The sequence below is a fragment of the Lithobates pipiens genome, unplaced genomic scaffold, assembly GCF_037356315.1.
Source record: "Lithobates pipiens isolate NorthernLeopardFrog02 unplaced genomic scaffold, aLitPip1_a1.2 Scaffold_25, whole genome shotgun sequence".
Lineage (NCBI taxonomy): Eukaryota > Metazoa > Chordata > Amphibia > Anura > Ranidae > Lithobates > Lithobates pipiens.
The window spans coordinates 58,943,454-58,961,980 of record NW_027507787.1 but is presented as its reverse complement, the minus strand read 5'-3'; positions in this window follow the sequence as shown (position 1 = coordinate 58,961,980).

Below are 18,527 nucleotides of genomic sequence, written 5' to 3'. Positions count from 1 at the left end.
ACAGGCCTTTTCAGCAGCTGGTCTGTCCTCCTGACTTTTATTGGAATAAAGATGTATCTGGACCTTATAGCTGTGGTGTGGCACTTCAGTTTTCATTTTTGTCACACCGTGTATTTCTTGGACTGAGATGTTGGCTCAAAGGTTAAACATTTACATAAATCCTGTCACCTTTGCAGTTCTTGGATTTGTTCACAAATGTCTGACACAGATCGGCCCCAATGAAGCCTCTCACTGACTTTTTGCAAAGTTACAATGTTGAAGTCTGATCACCAGGGAAGAGAAGGCTGATGAAATTCTTCCTTCTGTCTGCAGCAGACTGATATCTAAAGCTTAGCCTAGGCATAGTTAGTAAGACTAATGTTCAAAGACAGTTTTTTTACAATAATGTTGCGTACACGCGATCGGAATTTCCGGCCAGAAAAAGACTGATGAGAGCTTTTAATCGGAAAATGCGTATGCTCCATTGGAAATTTAGCTGTCCGAATTTCCACCAGCCAAAAATGTATAGCATGTTCTCAATTTTCCAGACGGAAAAACTTTCTATCGGTGTATGCAATTCCGACACGCCAAAAATCACGCATGCTCAGATTCAACTACGAGACAGAAGCTATTGGCTACTGGCTATTGAACTTCCTTTTTCTAGTCCCGTCATACGTGTTGTATGTCACCGCGTTATAAACTATCGGAATTTGATGTGACCGTGTGTAGGCAAGACAGATTGAGCCGAATTCCATCGGAATTCCGTCGGGAAAACCATCAGAGCTTTTTCCGACGAGAATTCCGATCGTGTGTACGTGGCATAAAAGATGCAGCATTTTTGAAGAACTGTCCTGTTGTTTATTATGGTATGTTGACAAGGTATTCATGCAGTCCGAAAGGTTTGCTTTTATACTGACCATAGTTCTCCCACTCAGTAATGCCCTCTCTATGGCAAATAAATGTAATGTTGCTGTGGGTGACGGAGGGAGTGTGCCAGTGACCTCACTAAATCACAGGAGCTCCTGTGCATATTGGCCATAAAGATACTTCTTTGTTGTACTGCAACATGCAAGTGATTTAAATAAAATTGAAGCATTTTACTACATAATTGTGCACAAAAAATATAACTCTAACCTTACTGAGGTCAATACAGGACAGCTTTAATGATGTCAATAAAAGCAACAAAAAAAAGCTAAAAGGCAGGGTAGGCATGGGTAGAAAAAAAGAAGTCAGTTCCCAAGTAAAGAGTGCTTTGATAGTACACAATTACACAAACTAGTTGACAAATTATCAAGGTATACTCAATGTGTGTGGCTGTCCTTTGCAAATTGCTGGTCTGACTGCTTGCACTCCAGCAAGTCAGTCATAAAAGGAAACAAATAACCAATTTCTGGGCTGCAGTACATTTTCTTGTTTGTTAAATAGTAGCAGGGGTCTACCCTCATATGTTTCATGCAGAAAAACATAAAAAATATATATTTCAGTGATTTTCCCAATTATATCAATAACAGCGGCAAAAGAGGAATGACCCTTCGTTCAATCGTATCACTTAACTACCCCTTTCAGCAAGTTTTCCCCATTAGATCTTTGTACTGTCCAGTTTAGCAACTTGGGCAAATAGATTCTTCGCAGGAGTTTTCAGATAAATGTATCTACCTATGAAATACAAGTCCTGCCTTTCTATTCCCCTCTGGGCACTGTATTTATAGATATATTTTAAGAGAATAGCAATAACAAGCAGTTGTTATTGGATATATATAGATAGATAGATAGATAGATAGACAGATAGATAGATAGATAGAGTTATAAATATCTATCTATATATATATATATATATATATATATATATATATATATATCGCGAAGGTCTTACCACTACTACTGCTTTGTGGTTTCCAGGTAGTAAAGCAACTGGAGGACCTCCACACATTCACTATCAAAATATAGAATTCCAAAGTTGTTGCTGTTATATTGTATCCTGTCTGAGAAGCAAAAAATGGGATTTTTATATACAGCTTACCTGTAAAATCCTTTTCTTGAGAGTACATCACGGGACACTAGAGCTTCATTACATAGTGGGTTATATAGGCACCTCTGGTGATTGGACACTGGTTGACCCTAATTAAGGAGAATTCCTCCCCTATATAACCCCTCCCATTTGGGAGGCACCTCAGTTTTGTAGCAAAGCAATAAGAAACCACGTAAAACCCAAGAGGGGCGGGAGCCCTGTGTCCCGTGATGTACTCTCAAGAAAAGGATTTTACAGGTAAGCTGTATATAAAAATCCCATTTTCTTGATCATACATCACGGGACACAGGAGCTTCATTACATAGTGGGATGTCCCATAGCAATGCTCAGATTGAGGGGAGGGAGACACAGATCATAAACATAGACCGCCAGGGACCTGAGGACCTAAACTGCAGCCTGCAGTACACTGCGCCCGAAGGCGATATCCTCTTGCCCTCTGACATCCACCTGATAGAATCTGGTGAATGTGTGGACTGATGACCAAGTCGCAGCCTTACAGATCTGAGCCAGGGAGGCCTGGTGATGCACTGCCCAAGAAGCACTGACAGCCCTAGTAGAGTGCGCTTTCACCTGAAAAGGAGGAATCTTCCCCTTTAAGCCATAGGCCTGAGAAATAACTTGTCTGATCCACCTTGAGAGAGTGGACTTTGACGCTGCCTGACCCTTTCTAGGGCCTTCCGGCAGAATAAATAAACAATCAGTTTTCCTTATCTGAGAAGTTGCTTGAAGATAAACACTGATTGCTCTAACCACATCCAAAGTGTGTAAAGACTCTTCCTCTGTGGATTGAGGGTCCGGAAAAAAGGATGGTAGGATTACATCCTGATTCAAATGGAAACCCGAAACCACCTTAGGTAGAAAGGACCTGTTGGGACGCATAACCACCCGGTCCTTATGGATAATTAAATACGGCTCTTTACTGGAAAGAGCTGCCAACTCTGATACTCTTCTAGCCGTAGATATGGCTACTAAGAAGACCAGCTTTTTAGTCAGGAGAGCTAAAGAAGCCAGATGCAAAGGTTCAAATGGTTGCCCCTGTAAGGCCGAGAGAACCAAATTCAGATCCCATGGGCATACCGGAGGTTTAACTGGCGGTTTTGTCCGCATAGCCCCCTGGATAAAAGCCCGTACCAGGGAATGTGATGCAAGCGGTTTTTGAAAAAATACAGACAGGGCCGAAATCTGCACTTTGATAGTGCTTATGGCCAAATTGATTTCTAGGCCTGACTGGAGAAAGGCCAAGATTCTGTTAATGACATACTTTCTAGGATGCCACTTCCTGAGTTCACACCAGGAAACATATGTCCTCCAGATTTTGTAAAAAATACGCCTGGAGGCCGGCTTTCTGGCATTGACCAGAGTAGAAAGGACTGGCCCCGAAAGGCCACGGTCTCTCAGAATGCGGGTCTCAGCAGCCAAACCGTCAAATTCAGACTGCGTAAAGCAGGATGGTAGATTGGACCTTGTGAGAGCAGATCTGGCCGGAGAGGGAGGGTCCATGGCCTGCCTACTGCCAACTTCATGATTTCTGCATACCATGGTCGCCTGGGCCAAGCCGAGGCCACCAAAAGGACTGACTTCGTCTCCCTCTTGACCCTTCCCAGGAACCGCGACAGTAGCGGGCTCGGGGGGAAGGCATAGATCAGATTGTACTGATCCCAGGGAACCGTCAGAGCATCTGACCCCTGAGCAAGTGCATCTCTTGTCCTTGACACAAACTTGTCCAGTTTCCTGTTGAACCTGGATGCAAACAGATCTACGTCTGGAGTGCCCCACTTGTGACATATGTTCTGAAACACGCCGGGGTGCAGAGCCCATTCTCCTGGGCACAACTGCTGGCGGCTGAGAAAATCCGCCTGCCAATTCTCCACTCCTGGGATGAAGACTGCAGAAAGACACGGAACATGCTTTTCTGCCCAGACAAGTATGCGATTCACCTCCTTTTGGGCCACCAGACTTCTGGTACCGCCCTGGTGATTGATATAAGCCACTGCGGTGGCATTGTCGGACTGAACCCGAACCGGGAAACCTCGCAGTCTGTAAGACCACTCTATGAGTGCCATGTAAACTGCCCGAATCTCCAAGATATTTATGGGCAGTAGACTTTCGGTCGCAGACCATTTCCCCTGCGAGCACGTTCCCTCCAATACAGCTCCCCAGCCTATCAGGCTGGCATCTGTTGTGATAATCTTCCATGAGAGAGGAAGAAAAGTTTTGCCTTTCAGCAAATTCCTGGTTTGTAACCACCAGACAAGACTTTTGCGTGTCCCGGGGGATAAACGCATAGGAAGATCCAGGGATTGGGGCTTCCTGTTCCAAGCCGCAAGGATGCATCCTTGCAGAGGCCTTGAGTGGAACTGGGTGAATGGGACGGCCTCGAAGGAGGCGACCATCTTCCCCAATAGTCTCATGCACAACCGAATGGAGGAAGATCTTCTGCCCAGAATCAGGCGCACCAGATCTCCAATGGCCAAGGCCTTTAGCCTTGGAAGAAACACCCTGCCCTGAGCGGTGTCGATAATCATACCTAGGTATTCCAACCTGGTAGTCGGTTGTAGGGACGACTTTTCTAGGTTTGTAATCCAACCTAGGCGTTCTAGATGTTCTAGCGTTTTGGTGACGCTGCGACTTAGGAACGCTGCAGTTCTCTCCATTAGAAGCAAGTCGTCTAGATAAGCCATGACGGCTATACCCTGAACTCTTAAGATTGCTAAGAGAGGGTCCAGAATCTTTGTGAAGACCCGAGGGGCTGTAGCAAGCCCGAACGGCAAGGCCACAAATTGAAAATGGCGCCGCTCTACCGCGAACCTTAGAAATTTCTGGTGTGCGGGAAAAATTGGCACATGGAGATATGCATCCTTGATATCTATTGATGCCATGAATTCTCCCCCTTGCAGGGAGGAGACCACAGTGCGGATTGACTGCATTCGGAAGGTCTGGATGTGTAAAAACCGGTTTAGGTCTTTCAGATCCAGGATAGGTCTGACACTTCCATTTGGTTTTGGAACGGTGAAGAGATTTGAATAAAACCCTGAACCCTGATCTTTCGGGCTCACTTCTACTATCACACCCTGGGATAGTAACTGATCTAAGGCCAGAAATAGCGGTTTTTGCTTTACTGGATCCCTGGGGATCCTTGACCTTAGGAAACGAGAAGGTGGAATCTCCTGAAACTCTAGCTTGTAGCCCAGAGATACTGAAGAGATCACCCACTTGTCCTGGATCTCTTCCCGCCAGGCGCCTGCAAACTGCAGGAGCCTTCCCCCCACTCTGCCGAGCGGGGGCGCCCCTTCACAAGGAAGTTTTGGGGCTCTGCTTGGCAGGCTTTCGCCCCCAAGTCTTTTTCTGTCCCTGGGCTCGGCCTTGAGCCTTTCTAGCAGTGGAGGACTGAGAAGGCCATCGCCACTGTCTAGAGCTTGATGCTTCGGGAGAGAGAGCACGCCTAAATGAAGGACGCTTGCTCTTTTTGACTGGAAGGAGAGTAGACTTACCTCCTGAAATATTTTGGACGAATTTATCTAATTCTTCCCCAAACAAACGCTCCCCTTTAAACGGGAACCCAGTCAAATGCTTTTTGCATGACAGCTCAGCAGCCCAATTCTTTAGCCATAGGGCCCTTCGCATGTGAACCAACATGAGGGACAAACGTGATGCTTGTTGGACAGAATCCAAAATCGCATCAATTATGAAACACAGGATGTGAGGCAATTCTGCATAATTTTCTACTTCCTCACTGGGAAGGAGCCCAAACATCTGTTTAACCTGTTCCTTGAGGAACTGACACAACCCCACGGCTGCGACTGTAGGTTGCACCACAGCGCCAGCCATGGAAAAGGAGGCTTTTAATAAGGTTTCCAGCCTTTTATCAGCTGGATCCTTGAATAGCTGCGCATTATCCAAAGGACAAGTTAGGTTTTTATTCACACAAGAAACAGCCGCATCAACAGATGGGACCCCCCACTTCTTGGTGAAACTTTCCTCCACAGGATAATGCATGGAAAACCTCTTGGGAGGAGTAAACAGTTTATCGGGATGTCCCCAATCCTCATACATCAATTTATCCATTAAAGGATGAATTGGGAAGGAATAAGCAGTCTGTGGGGCTTTCCTGACTCCCAGGGAAGAAACAGAGGACGTAGCGACTTCAGCAGCAGGCATTCTGAATGTGGTACGCACCAATTCAGTATAATACTGCACCTGCTTTCTGAGTGCCTGGGAGGAGGGGACTATCTCCTCTTCCTCTGACTCATCCGACTGCTCATGATCCCTATCCAAAGATAGGGATCCCGCCTCATTTTCAGAAGAACCATCCGAGAGAGGGATTTCAGCAGAGGGAGGGGATCTACCCCTTTTCCTGTTATCTTTTAGGGAAGCAGAAATAAAATTCATGATTCTCCCTTCAAAACCCTCCAATGTAGCCCTAAGGGAGTCTTCAGTGACATAAACCGGGGCTGCGACATTAGGAGAGGCTGCAAAACCTGACAGGTGCACTGACTCGTCTTGAGAGGCTGGCTCCAGTCTTGCAGAGGGGGATGGTAATTTACAGGCACTTTTGAAACCCCTGGACCTAGGCGGTGACTTGCCAGTGCTCTTATTACCTCTCCCTGAGACCCTCTTACGAGGAGACATAGTACCAGGCTACAAAGCAGAGGTACTAGTACAAGTGCGATCACTGTTGCGCTTAAAGTCTCACAATAAATCAATATATGCTTAAACTGCACAACCTGATGCTGAGTAGGTGTCTTAAGGTTTGCCTGGATCCAATCCCCACGGATGCTTACTGCCCACAGCTCCTGTGTCTCCAGTTACAGTCCCCTGACGCTCTGGGCTTTTAAAACTGCCGCCTGGCGCCTGCGCAGTACAGCGCCGTGCACACTGACATGCATGGCTCGCAACCACACCCCCCTCCTCCATTAGGCCGGGAGCGCGCCCGGCGCGCGTGCACGCGCCCGCGCGCGTGCACGAGGACCGCGGGATCCGGGGGGGGGGGGAGAACCCAAAACGGAGCAGCGTGGGACCCCTGAACTGCGTGGGACCCCTGTTTACCTTCATCTGTGGCAGGGACTGCAATGGAGACGTGAGTTAGCTGGAGAAACCAGGCTTTCACTGAGCGTGTGTATTGAAAGGCATGTAAGTATGCATCAGGCTGCTCTTACTCCCTCTAGTGGTGGAAACCAGGTAAGACATACAACTACTCACAATGAAGAAATCCATTCATATATTTAAATATACAGGATGACTTCCCTTACCTGTCCCCGCCGCAGGAATTGCTGAACCAGACCAATTCCAGCCTTCACCCATCACGGCGGGTATTGTTAGCCAACCTTCAGGTATATCTGGGGCTCTTACTGGAAGAACCTCCCACCTGGGCCATGTAAAAAGCTCTGCCAGAAACTTTCGTGCGCTCTGTATAAACAGTACACCAAGTCTGGTTTTCCCAGAACCCAGTCTTCCAATGGAGAGGACTTACAGGCAAAACCTCGCTTCTTCGGCAGACGAGGCCCGGGTACCATACCATCTTGGGAGTCAATATCGGCCCGAGGTATGGATCCGGTTTGTTGTAGCCCTTCGGCCCTCGCAGGGACCTGCATAGAGCTAAAGTTTTACGTGACCATCACTCAGACACTGGCGAAAAAACTGAGGTGCTTCCCAAATGGGAGGGGTTATATAGGGGAGGAATTCTCCTTAATTAGGGTCAACCAGTGTCCAATCACCAGAGGTGCCTATATAACCCACTATGTAATGAAGCTCCTGTGTCCCGTGATGTATGATCAAGAAAAGAATATATATAGCAAATTGTTGGCCTAAAACTATGGGGATTAAAATAAATGTGGATGATCAACAAAATAAATCACTAGAGGTCTTAGATTTCTTTGTTTCAGATGACTGCATTATATTAATTTTGGATTTGATACTCTGGTAAAAAATATAATTGACAAGATGAATTGTTGTCCTAAGTTTAAGAGGATTAACTGCAAATATTATCATAGCTTTTAGTCATGTCTTACACTTTCCTCTATTTTAGTCCAGTGTTTATACACTTCAAAGTATTTAAAATGTGAGGTAATTGCTTTACTCTAATGTGTATTCTTGGAATTATTGGAAAAAACATGGATATCATAAAGTAAATCACCTTCTAACATATCACATATTGGAGGCAGTTAGACAAGTCATACGAATTCCTAGGCTCCTGTACAAACACTCTCAGATAAAATGTCAAGCAAGCAATGCTCTTTGAAAGCAAGGGTTGCAATGATAAAGGGTTTTTACCAGCGAGTATGAGTACCGGTCAAGCACTCGCCGAGTACTGATACCTTTGCAGTGCAATTTGAGCCCATACAATATATATATATATATATATATATATATATATATATATAATTATATATACAAAATTATATACAGTATACAGTATCTCACAAAAGTGAGTACACCCCTCACATTTTTGTAAATATTTTATTATATCTTTTCATGTGACAACTCTGAAGAAATGACACTTTGCTACAATGTAAAATAGTGAGTGTACAGCTTGTATAACAATGTCAATTTGCTGTTCCCTCAAAATAACTAAACACGTGGCCATTAATATCTAAACTGCTGGCAACAAAAGTGAGTACACCCCTAAGTGAAAATGTCCAAATTGGGCCTAAAGTTTCAATATTTTGTGTGGCCACCATTATTTTCCAGCACTGCCTTAACCCTCTTGGGCGTGGCGTTCACCAGAGCTTCACAGGTTACCACTGGAATCCCCCTCCACTCTTCCATGACAACATCATGGAACCGGTGGATGTTAGAGACCTTGCGCTCCTTCACCTTCTGTTTGAGGATGCCCCACGGATACTCAATAGGGTTTAGGTCTGGAGACATGCTTGGCCAGTCCATTACCTTTACCCTCAGCTTCTTTAGCAAGGCAGTGGTCATCTTGGAGGTGTGTTTGGGGCCGTTATCATGTGCAATACTGCCCTGCCGCCCAGTCTTCGAAGGGAGGGGATCATACTCTGCTTCAGTATGTTACAGTACATGTTGGTATTCATGGTTCCCTTAATGAACTGTAGCTCCCCAGTGCCGGTAGCACTCATGCAGCCCCAGACCATAACACTCCCACTACCATGCTTGACTGTAGGCAAGACCAACTTGTCTTTGTACTCCTCACCTGGTTGCCGCCCCACACGTTTGACACCATCTGAACCAAATAAGTTTATCTTTGTCTCATCAGATCACAGGACATGTTTCCAGTAATCCATATCCTTAGTCTGCTTGTCTTCAGCAAACTGCAGACTTTCTTGTGCATCATCTTTAGAAGAGGCTTCCTTCTGGGACGATAGCCATACAGACCAATTTGATTCAGTGTGTGGCATATGGTCTGAGCACTGACAGGCTTACCCCCCACAACTTCAACCTCTGCAGCAATGCTGGTAGCAGTCATATGTCTATTTCCCAAAGAGAACCTCTGGAATTGACGCTGAGCACGTGCACTCAACTTCTTTGGTCGACCAAGACGAGGCCTGTTCTTAGTGGGACCTGTCCTGCTAAACCATTGTATGGTCTTGGCCACCATGCTGCAGCTCAGTTTCAGGGTCTTGGCAGTCTTCTTATAGCCTAGGTCATCTTTATTTGCAACAACAATTCTATTTTTCAGATCCCCAGAGAGTTACTAACATTTGTAGGTAAAGTTGATCCAGGGAACATCTGATTGCCTTTCTGGGGATCAGGAAGGAATTTTTTCCCCTGCTGGAGCAAATTGGATCATGCTTTGCTGGGGTTTTTGCCATCCTTTGGATCAACTGTTGGTATAGGATTGATTACTATATGCAGAATTGTATGTTTTTTTTGTTTTGTTTTTTAAAGGTATTATTATTTTTTCCCCTTTTTATTGAACTAGATGAACTTGTGTTTTTTTTTCAACCAGACTAACTACGTAACTATGTAGTAATTACACTTGTGGCCCTTGTGCTCTGAGTCAGCTATTATGACAGTGACTATTGTAATAAAATCTGACATAGCCACAGGACATCTTCCCTTGTGCATATGATCCAAAGTATTGGAAGGATACAAAGAGTTGAAATGCCCAGTGAAATGGGTACTCACAAAAAAACAGCTTGAAAGCTGGGGAGTTTATATGGCCGGCTGTGAGATTGTGTTATTGAAAAACCTTGCTTGGAGCACTGTTGTGGTGAGGTCTTGTACACTGATCATCTGCCAGTGTCCAATTCTCCTATAAGCAGCCATAAAACTTAGCTGTCTCAGAATTACCTCTGACCCTGTGTCCCTTTAATATACAATTTAAAAATTAAAGTTTAACAAAATACATAAATAAAAAAGAAAAGACCCATCCCCCAAGTACATACACATACAGGAGCATCTAAATATTTTATTTTAGTAATTCAATAAGTGAAACTCATATAATCTATAGACTCATTACACATCGAGTGATATATTTCAAGCATTCCTTTCTTTTCATTCTGATGATTATGGCTTGCAGCTAGTGGAAAAGCAAAATTCAGTATCTCAAAAATTTGAATATTACAGACCACTAACAAAAAAGGGTTTTTAATACAGAAACGCTGGCTTACTGAAAAGTATGTCCATGTACAGTATAGTATGCACTTAATACTTAGTCAGGGCTCCTTTTGCATGAATTACTGCATCAATTGATAGTGGCCTTAAGCTCGTCTGCATTGTTGGGTCTGATGTCTCTAATCTTTCTCTTAACAATACCCTGCAGATTCTTTATCGGGTTTAGGTCAAGCGAGTTTGCTGGCCAATCAAGCACAGTGATACCATGATCATTAAACCAGGTATTGGTACTTTTGGCAGTGTGGGCAGGTGCCATGTCCTGCTGGAAAATGAAATCAGCATCTCCATGAAGCTGGTAAGCATGGGGAACCATGAAGTGCTCTAGAATTTCCTGGTAGAGGGCTACACTGACTTTGGACTTGATAAAACACTGTGGACCAACAGCAGCAGATGACATGTCTCCCTAATCAATAGACATGTGCAGAGTAAAATATTTAGTTTCGGAATTTCGTTTTCGTCCGAAAACTTAAATTATTTAGTTACTCCCGAAATTCGTTTTTATTTATTTTGTTTTTCGTTCAAAAATTGCATTCGTCCGAAAATCCACATGAATTACGGTCGAATCTGTCTTTGAAGGCTTATGGTGTCTGTCGAATGTATAAAGAAGATTCGACTGAGCTAGTATATAGCATACTTCGTGTGAACTTTAGAACCCTATTAAAGTCTATGGGACTCCAACGTTCAAAATCTAAAGTACTAATTTTAAAGACTAATTTGCAAGTTACTGTCCTAAAAAGTGTTTGGGGACCCGGGTCCTGCCCCAGGGGACATGTATCAATGCAAAAAAAAGTTTTAAAAACGGCCGTTTTTTCGGGAGCAGTGATTTTAATAATGATTAAAGTGAAACAATAAAAGTGTAATATTCCTTTAAATTTCGTAGGGGGGGGGGTGTCTATAGTATGCCTGTGAAGGGGCGCATGTGTCTGGTGCTTAGAACTGTCCCTGCACAAAGTGTCATTTATGCAGGAAAAAAGTCCTTTAAAATCACTCACAGCTATTATGAATTGTTGGCTCCGTAATACAGAGAACACTCATTGAAAGTCATTGATAAAAAAATAAATAAATAAATAAATAAATAAGCGTGGGGGTCCCCCAAATTCAATTACCAGGCCCTTCAGGTCTGGTATGGATATTAAGGGGAACCCTGCCTCAAATTTAAGAAAAAAGTTGACGTGGGGTTCCCCCTAAATATCCATAACCAGACCCTTCAGGTCTGGTATGGATATTAAGGGGAACCCCACGTCAATTTTAAAAAAAAATTGACGTGGGGGTCCCCCTAAAAATCCATACCAGACCCTTTATCCGAGCACGCAACCTGGCAGGCCGTGGGAAAAGAGGGGGGGGTGAGAGAGCGGCCCCCCTCCCTCCTGAACCGTACCAGGCCACATGCCCTCAACATTGGGAGGATGCTTTGGGGGTCTGTGACCCCTCAAAGTACCTTGTCCCCATGTTGATGAGGACAAGGGCCTCATCCCCACAACCCTGGCCGGTGGTTGTGGAGGTCTGCGGGCGGGGGGCTTATTGTGTGCATTTCACAAAGAAAGTGTAAAAAATTGTTAAATAAGACAAACACACTTTTGAAAAATTCCTTTATTAAAAAAAAAAAAAAAAAGATTCTCGCGGTGGTAATCCACTCTTGCTATCCAGCGACTGACGGTCATCTCTCCAGCGATGGTTCATCTCATCCAGCGCAGCAAATCCATCCTTCTTCTGTCTCCACGGAGGAGACACTTCAGGGATTCTGGCGGCCTGACGTTTCTTATATACGGAGGGCGGGGCCACCCGTCACCTGACCCCACCCCCTCTGACGCAAGGGGAAAACCGGGGTTCCCTGTGACGTATGGGTGACCCCGCCCCCTCTGATGTAACAGAAACCTGCCTGTGTTACATCAGAGGGGTGCGGGGTCACCCATACGTCACAGGGAACCCCGGGTTTCCCCTTGCGTCACCCCTTGACGCGGGGTTCCCCTTAATATCCATACCAGACCTGAAGGGTCTGGTTATGGATATTTAGGGGGAACCCCACGTCAAATTTTTTCTTAAATTTGAGGCAGGGTTCCCCTTAATATCCATACCAGACCTGAAGGGCCTGGTAATTGAATTTGGGGGACCCCCACGCTTTTTTTTTTATTTATTTATTTATTTTTTTATCAATGACTTTCAATGAGTGTTCTCTGTATTACGGAGCCGACAATTCATTATAGCTGCGAGTGATTTTAAAGGACTTTTTTTCCTGCATAAATGACACTTTGTGCAGGGACAATTCTAAGCACGGGAAACATGCGCCCCTTCACAGGCATACTATAGACAACCCCCCCATACGAAATTTAAAGGAATATTACACTTTTATTGTTTCACTTTAATCATTATTAAAATCACTGCTCCCGAAAAAACTGCCGTTTTTAAAACTTTTTTTTGCATTGATACATGTCCCCTGGGGCAGGACCCAATCTCCTATTCTATATCGAACTGTTGTAACAACGAAAACGAACGAAAATAAAGCATTTATTTATGTCGGATTTTCGTTTTTCGGATTTTGTGCTTTCGTTATCGTTTGTCAAAATGAAAACGAAAATAGCTGAAATTCGGACGAAAATGCGTTCGGACGTAAACGAATGCACATGTCTAATACGCAGATGACTTGTTGATATGTATCACAAATCCACTAGTGACGCTACCAAACTTAATACATGAATTTAACTGTTTTGCTAAAGTGAGTAACTTTAAAGTAAATTATAATAAATCAGAGGTATTGAATGTTACACTACCTAGTAATATGGAGGAACTTATGAAGAACAATTTTTCTTTTAAATGGCAAGCCAATACAATCAAATACCTGGGAACATATATCCCTAGAGATCTGGATAAACTCTATGAACTTAATTATCTTCCAATAATGCATAAAATAATTAAGACTCTTCAACGATACGATAAGGGGATTTTTTTTATGGATGGGTAGGATAAATATTATAAAAATGGATAAACTACCTAAGATTCTATAGTAAAAAAAGGGGGGTAATATGGTGCTACCTAGAGGAATAGAACTAAATATACCAGATAAAAATGTGTATAGCAATCAAAATAAGCTGCTACTAAATAAAAAATACATGTGCCTCAAATGAATATAAATACAATATATCTCCACAAAATCAATGTGCAAATATGCAATAGTGAAAAAATAAGGTCAAATAAATAACATACCCATAGGATGACCTTAATAATAACTAGTAGTGCAATATTACAATAAAGTGCAAAGTGCAAAAATTCATCTGAAAAATAATAATAAAATCATGTGCAATTGAGTCCCAAAGTTCAAATATCCATGCAGTGCAAAACGGAAAACAAATCAAGTGCCACTCCACCGATGATCACACTTCAGTGCTCCAAGTGCACCCCCTGTTTCCCCCAGCCTCTCACCTCTAAGATAGGTCACAAAGGACCATAAGACGCTATGTATACAATCAGCTGCAGTCTCACATCTCCTTCAGTCCATATACTTCAAACCGCCAGCATAGTAAACATCATCCCATAAGATAGCTCATACAGGAGAGGAAAGAAAAGGGGGCTCCAATGTGTAGTATTAGGTAAAAACGATTTATTTAAAAATATCCACACTTACATTAAAATAACGAAAATCGCGGGTACATCAACCAATACTTCCGGTCTCGGCCGTGACCGGAAGTGACGATAGACACCTGGCTTCTCCCGAGATATTTAGTACTGAGTTCTATTCCTCTAGGTAGCGCCACATTACCCCCCTTTTTTTACTATTCTTCCTATAGGTGTAGAGATCACTTTATTTATGTTGGCAGCTTCCTGTATTTGAGGGATTATTAGATAGCTGGTTTGTGCGCACTAGTACCTTTGCCCAATATTTAACTAAGATTTTATATATTTTCCAAACCATACCAATATTTCCCTCAATAAATATGCTAAATCAATTAGGAAAGGCAATAGGGAGCTTTGTTTGGGCGGGAAAGCCTGCCAGAATAAGTAGAACTACGCTAACTCACCCAAAGAAGGCTTGGCCCTTCCAGATATATCGGTGTACCTTAAAGCGGTGTTTATAACAAGGATTGTGGATTGGTTTCAAAATGTGGATTTTAAACAGTGGGTAAAACTAGAAGAAGAGGTCACAGCCATTAAATTAAAATCATTACCATGGATTAAGAAAGAAAAACGTCCTCCTGACTGCGAGATGCCTTTTCTGGTAGTATCAACACTGAAGGTATGGGATAACTTATTGAGACAGGGGAGAAGATCAACGTGTGTGGGCCCAATGACCCCCCTCTTTAGTACTGTTAATTGCAATTTCAAACTTAATTGCTTTCTAGTTTATATTGCTGTGCCAAATTTTAGCTCTTTAAAGAATGAGACACAGAAAGACCATGCTCCGTATGCCAGCTTTGAGCTTCAAATGTCCCGTGCTCAGCTTCTTCCTCTTTTTTATTAACTTATATAGGGTGGTTACAAAAGTATAGGTTTTAGCAAAGTTTCCATATAAGGTAACAAGCAGTTAATTTCAACATACATCACGCGATGGTCAGTCGTTTAACAGAAAACCACAAACTACAACCTTGCAACATATTTTGACACGTACACATAGAATGCAGAGAGAGAAATGAAAGAAAATTAAACAAAACTTAAGTAGAACTATAATCCATTAATTTCCAATCTTATCATTTTCCCCCTTTGACATCATACCCTTCACCATTCTGGGTCCTTGCAAACAAGTGAACAGCCGATACTTCAAAGAGTACTATCCCTGACCGCGGGTTGTCAGAGGAGGATAAGTCTTCTCTATTTACCCTCATCCCTCAAATCCATACCAGCATCTTATAAGCAAAGAGAATAGAAAAGGGGTGATGTCAAAATACCCTTTTTATCATTAGAGTTCCTTAATATCTTTCTCTTTCCATTCTATCTGTTCGTGCCTTAATCTTCCTATATAAGCAACAGTTTATTATGGTAAGCAATACAAAAGCTAAAATTAGAATAAGCATCGGATTGAGCATCCAATTGAAAATACCCGTAGCTGTGGGTGACCATCCACTGAAAACATTGTACCAATGGTGGGTAGTTTCAGCTCTTATCTGTGAGGATAAATGTATTAATTTTCCTTTATCTATAACTGCAGATATTAGATTATTTTGAAGGGTATGTTCCTGTGTCTCTATGTGTTTTCTAAGTATTTCGGACTCTCTTAAGATTTGTTGTAAGGGCTCTAATGATATTATGAAAGGTGTAGTATCAGTAAGATTATCTACCGTCCATTCTTGATTGAATATTCTATGTGCATCTGGTTCAAAAAGGAAAGTTTCATTCTGCCATTTAAGCATTTTAACATTCTTTACACATCCTGAATAAGGAGCTGTTTTATTTAAACTTTCCATAGTTTCCTGATCATTTGTAATTAAACAAATATGTTGTGGTCCTATCTCCATAAATCTGTTTCCTACACTTACTGGTAGTCTCTGAAACTTACATATATTAGATTGATGTTTCAATAAGCAAGGTTCATAGACTGGAGAACTTCTTCCACAAACTATTCCCTTATTAGTTTTAGTACATAGACTTAGATCATGAGTCATGTTTTGTGTATCTACATAATGTCCATAGATCTCAGGATACCAAAATTCAGGTAGATCCTTCCCTATCAGGAGTGGCATTACTATTAACTTACACATTACCTCAATCCCTTCTACTTTATAAACATCAAATCTTCCAGCACACCATCTTTCTTCACATTCAACTTCTTTTCCTGGTACTCCAAACCATGTATTTTCTAAATTTAAACCCTTGAAATAGGTCATCCAAGTGTGATAATTCCCCAATCGTAGCTCATCTCGAGCTCTATTAATTTGAATGTGATAAGATAGTGTAGAGAAAGCACATTGAGTAATATTTATGAACTTCTGATTTGCTTTCCACAACTCCAAACTAGCTAGTACTGTGTGATTAACCATGATATTGAGATATTTAGTTAACTGTACCTGGCTAATTTGTGTTTCAAATGTTGTAGGTAACCATTTGCTTGTGATTATTAAACTATCAGCTATGTGACTTCCTGCACGTTTCCACTTATTTTGTATCATTTCCATCTGTATCCCATTCATTACTCCCATTCCAGTTCCTGCAGCTCCCAAAACTGTATCATACCATTCTCGTCGATACCTACACTCTGGTAGCTGGGGAAAAGTTACATTAAATTTGATTTTTGTTTTCTGTTGTGATACCGAAACATTTATGCAAGTTTTAGGAATAGGAGTTAATACAGAGGATTCAAAGATGGTAGGTAGAGTGTCCTCTATCTTTATATCGAAACCATAATGTTGCCATTGTATATATCCTCCTATTTTTTACCTGATTTCCTTATTGGTACAAAATACCATGCTGCACAAATATAAGTTGCAGATTGATTTGTACTAATAGGACCTGTTAGATTGAATTGTTCACTTCCACTTACTGGTCTGGGACCCTTTCCCCTCTGTTGGTTCCTGTAGATTTGGGAATCTGGGGTAAAAAGTAACATTCGTGTTTTGTCAAATACTTCCCTCCACATTTATGTGGTGTGCTATTAAAGGGCCATGTTAAATTGTCCCTCCAATGGAAAGTTATGTTTACTTGTGCTTGTGACTTTGCTTTTATCCACACTACTGGTGAATCCACATTCTGCATCATGTAAAAAGGACCCTCCTGTCCTGACACTGTGAAATTTCCTACAGTATACCATTCATAGTAAGGATATTGCGTTATACTCTTATCTTGATTTATCCATCTAAGATCAGTACTGTTTTCATGTACTGTTACATTGATACTGGGAGTCCATGTGTAAACAAACGTTTGAAAACACTCAAGCACTATTATCATAGTTAGAAAGATCGTCATTCTGTTTCTCTCGATTCAGGACTCTTTTTGCAGTGTGATGCGTGGATCCAGGCTGCTTTACCCTCCAACTTGACCAATGTGGGAGTGGTCAGCAGTACTTGATATGGTCCTTCAAACCATGGCTCTAAAGCTTTTCTGGTATGTTTCTTTACATAGACCCAATCTCCGGGGCTCAGCGAATGAGTACCTGCTATTGAGTTAGGGTCTGGAAGAGAAGAATACACACTTTTGTGGATCTTAGTTAGATGCTGTTGTAATTGTATCACATATGCAGTCAAACTATCACATTGCAATTGCATACTCTGTGGAAAGTATAAACCTAGTCTGGGTGCATTCCCAAAAAGTATTTCATATGGGGATAACCCTGTTTTTCCCGTTGGAGTATACCTTATGGAGAACAAAGCTAAGGGTAGGCATTCAGGCCATGGTTTATTTAACTCCTGCATAGCTTTTTGTATTTTTATCTTTATTGTCCCATTTACTCTTTCTACTGATCCTGAACTCTGTGGGTGGTAAGGGGTGTGGAAACTTTGTTGAACCCCTAACATAGCCATTACATTCTGCATGATTTCTCCTGTAAAGTGTGTTCCCCTATCTGATTCTATGGTTTCAGGAAGACCAAACCTAGGTATTAACTCAGTGATCAGTTTCTTGGCTGTGGCTTTTGCTGTAGCTGATTTCACTGGATAACTTTCGGGCCAGCCTGAAAATAAGTCAATCACACGAGACAAAATTCAAATGGGCCGCTCTTAGGCATTTGGATATAGTCAATTTGCAGTCTCTGAAAGGGATACTGGGCCCGAACCTGGTGTTTCTGTGGAGTTTTTACTCTCTGTCCTGGATTATTCAGAAGACAGATTTGGCAGGCTGCACAGTAGTTTCTCGCAGTACTACTGAATCCAGGAGCGAGCCATCCTTGGTTCACAATCCTATACATGGAATTGGAACTGACATGGGTGGGTAGGTGAACCGCCGCCGCCATTGCTGGATACAGAGAGGCAGGTAGGCATATTCTGCCTCCTTCCCTCCATATATTGTCAAGGCCTGGTGCTGC